Genomic DNA, 4,164 nt, shown 5'->3' with positions numbered 1-4,164 from the left:
AGAATATCAAGAAGGAATGGCGATCAACAGGTTGATCGAACATCACCCACCAGTGGAGCTTCTTCGATAATGAAGTCAATCCGTAGCAGTGACGACAAAGAAAACGAGGGAAAAGTTTTTTCCAGTGATGGTGGATTCATATCAACAAGAAAGAGCAGAATCATAAGAGAAACATATGGAAATTTTTCTTGAAGGAATAGGGTTATTGACTAGAATTTGAGAAATGAGAGTATGATTTCACATGGAGAGGAAGTTGGAGTTGTGAGAAATGCTTTATTAGAAAGAACAAACTTTCAGTGCGAGCCTGTAACAGCGATTGCAGGGAAATGCCTGTAACTCGACCGACCGTGAACTACGGGCGTCTGCTATACACGTTTCCGAAGGTTTATGTTGGTAGAACAGAGGAGCTGAAGCAGATCGTGAGATTAGGCAAGGGGCATAAGAAAGGTAGTAATATAATTATCTAGTTATGCCTTATCACATATTTCGGCTTTACTTCTTTCCCACTTCTCTTGAGCCACCGGTAGAACTCCCTCTGCCTATCCTGTAACGGATCAAAACCTCCGACCACAACCATTGTCGCCGGATACTTCACCTTACTTATATCAATTGCCCTCGGTCCACTCACATTCACTGCTTCATGGTCTCTGTTCTCCCCTTCCGGCAAGAACATCTTCCACATCCAATCCGTCCTTGATAACGATACCAGCGGCACCATCGACAAACGAATCTCCGACTCAGTCCTCTCTTCGCCGCCAAAGAACGGTTGTATCGAGATCTGACTGATCACTTTCATTCTCTTGAAATCAGCTTCCCCAGCTTTGATGGCGACATGGTGAGCAAGTTTTGCTCCGGCACTTTCGCCGGCGAGGAAGCACCTGGAGAGATCGGCGTTCGCCGGGAAACCAAATGTGTCGAATTCGGTTTCGTTGAGGAATTCAAGACTGTCGAATCCGTCGTTCTACTGTGTCGAAAAGTGGTGCTCTTCAGAAAGTAGGGATGGTGTTGATGTACGATGTCTTGTATTTTATTTAATTCAAGGAGTACTGGTGCAGCACTTCAAGAGGTAGGACGACAATCTCACTAGTCAATTAGCGGGCTGTGGGGGTGCAAGGGGGAGGGGCAGGAGGCCCCCTGCTATACAGGGGTGAATGGGGTGCAGCCCTTACTTGAATTTTTTATTTGAGGGCAATTATGTACTTTTCGGATTAAGGTTTTTTCGCTATATATTTGTAGCGAGAGTTTCTTTCTCTGTAATGCAAACAATATTGAGAGGTGTCAGGGACGAGCGTTGTAACTCTATTCTCCATTGATAGTGAAGCATGATCTCATCTCATTGGGACGAACCTCATGCATCGTTTTAAGGTTTGCATTTCTACATATGGATAACACCATGGGTGGACCAAATTTGTTTTCTAAAGGGCTGGAGTAACTTGGTTACTAGGGAAAAAGATTACAGACTTAACAGCGATATTAAACGTTCAAAGATGATACATAGAATCTTTTCATTTGAGGGAGGAGAATGAAATATTTATAAAAATGTGAGGAAACTTGATATTTAACTATAATTCAAAGGAGGGGAGTGATAATTCCTCTAACATTAATGATGACAAGCAAAGGTGATCTCAAATGCTTTGTATCCGATCTATGACAAAGATTCAATGCCTTGTACAGATTTTCGAAGAAATATTAATATTCAGATGGAAGAAGATAAGAAAAAAGAGTAGTAAACAAAGTGGCATCTTTATTTTCAGTTTAACTAGCTAAAAGTTAATTAAAAATGTTATCTTTATCGCTTTCTTAAGGAATAAAATGGAACAGCTACTTATTTTATAATCTGCTTCTTTCGCCATTCATCAATGGCATAAAAATATCTAATTAAATAGGGCAAAACTTTCGCTAGTTGGTTAACCAAGTAAGGAGGTCTTTAGATGGGATACCTAATTCTACCACGAGGAAGAAAGATTGAATGATAAATTTGATCATTGGATACTCATGAGATTATCTGGATATATTACATAAATTTAATTATGGGGGAGAGATCGATACACTGTCCCCTTATATTGGTGTCAATTCACACGACGAAACTCATTTCATTAGAGAGAGAGAGAGAGGCGTATTCATTGTGGTCCCATGCCCACCTTTTCCCCTTTAATTGTTTACTTCTATGTAACACCATATGCGGCCATGTATTTCCATGCACCTTGGTGGTCTATTGCACCCATATCAGATTTATAGATTTTCAATGATCCATCTTGTCACTTTTTTTTTTTTTTTTGACTGTTTATATTAAGTCTATTATCTTATTACGTGCCGTTGGCCAATGGTCATCTATTCCATCCACTCACACATGCATACGATAAAGTTCGATCCCACAACCTTCTCCCCAGGTGCTAATTCATCTAGCTGAAGTCATCACCATTAGACTAAGCTAGTGTTTAATTAACTCAATTTTAGCTAAAACTTAACATGTGAACAAGAGACCCTCAAGTATACGTATACTAAAATAATTTAGTCCAATCTAATATGTCATGTGATAGAAATAACTACCTAACCATGACTTGATTGTATGCATCATATTAAAATTTATAATATAAGTTTATATATCATGTTCATGTTCATGTTTCCAAAACTCACGTGTTCAGAAAAGGCACAAAACTAAGCAGTGCCGTGTTTAAAGAACATTACGTGCAAGAAGTTGATGAAAACCTTTACTGAACTTATATTTTATAGAGAACATAATATCTCAAATTAATTCATGTGCATTATATTAAAAAAAATATATATATATATATATATACTAGGTCCAGCCTACCTTGTTGATACCGGAAATGACAACTTGACCTATTAGGTTTGTATCAATGGACAACACATGAATTGTAATTTTATAACAACATTCATCATAATGATCTTATATGTCATGTCATATGGAGTGAAAGTTTTAACATGGATGAAATTTTTTATTTTAAGGGAGTGGGATGATAATTTTACATATTCTTGCGTCAAGATGAACTTTGTCGCAGGAGCCTTATGACTAGATAATATTCTTTTTTCCCTAAATTTGTATATTAATTTTATATTCTGATAACCTGTTATAAGGGACTAACAACCGAAATCAATAAGAGATTAAAAACTAGTAGATTGATAGCTAATTGATTTTGGTTTTGATTTTAAGAACTGCCTTTTCATTGTTCCCAAAGGTGACATGCAGAGGTAATACCAAGCCGGTCTAATCTCCTGTATGAAATAATAGAGAAATGTTCATTTTCCCTATAGGTAATTACCACCCCGCCTGATCTCACACCATTCATGGGTGGAGTCTCGGTGGTGAAAGTTTTCCTTCACCTTGGGTATGCACTCACCCATCAATGGAGGGTCATAATTAGTCTTTGTCAGCCTACTAGCTAGACAAAGGTATGAAAGTCCCATAGTTTCATATGGCAGCCAAAAAGAGGGTTGATAGAGAAATTCTCTCTTCACCATGGGCATGGTGAAGGAAAAACTTGGTTCAACTAATGGTGAATGAAAAACTTGGTTCAACTATCAAATTTAGACTGAATCACGACCTTTTTCAAAAACCTAAATAATGGAACTGATCAAACTGTTCGACACCCAACTACCAAACCAGGTCAAATCTGGTTCAGGTAAAGAAAAAAAATGATTTTTAAACACTAATGCTCTCTATCCTCACATGTTACTTATTTAAAAGTAGTTCATATGAGGCCATATTAGTTGTTTCTAGGGGTTTTATTGATTGTGGCCTTACCCTAGCCTGGAAGACCCTGTATACTGCATGTAAGACAGTTTTATCATATTCTGTTCTTTAGTTTTGGATGTTTTGTCTCCAAACCTTGTGTATCTCATGTCATTTATCTAATTGAATTTTTAATTAAAGAAAAAAAATCCACTTGTAAGTTTGCTTTATATGTTTTTTCCACTTTTTCGCCATTAAATTCTAGGGTTACTGTACCTTTTTCTCACTCATTGAAAGATTGGAGAGTGTAATGGTTGAACACGGCAACAAGAAGCAGGGATAAGTCCAAAAGTAGGCACCGTCTTACAATGACATGAGGCCATAGAAAAAACAGAGAGCCACTGTTTCTATAAATCCACACCTTGACTTTCAAGGGCTTGCTTTAATTTGCCGACAATTGATTCAGCCAT

At 37.6% G+C, this 4,164-nt stretch overlaps 1 pseudogene; it reads right to left on the bottom strand.

Annotated features, from left to right (window-relative positions):
- Window positions 1-402: 402 nt before the first annotated feature.
- LOC122059855 lies at window positions 403-4,164 on the bottom strand (annotated as a pseudogene).

The sequence above is a fragment of the Macadamia integrifolia genome, chromosome 13 (genome assembly GCF_013358625.1).
Source record: "Macadamia integrifolia cultivar HAES 741 chromosome 13, SCU_Mint_v3, whole genome shotgun sequence".
Lineage (NCBI taxonomy): Eukaryota > Viridiplantae > Streptophyta > Magnoliopsida > Proteales > Proteaceae > Macadamia > Macadamia integrifolia.
The sequence above is the reverse complement of the archived record's forward strand: the minus strand, read 5'-3'. Positions and strand labels throughout refer to the sequence as shown.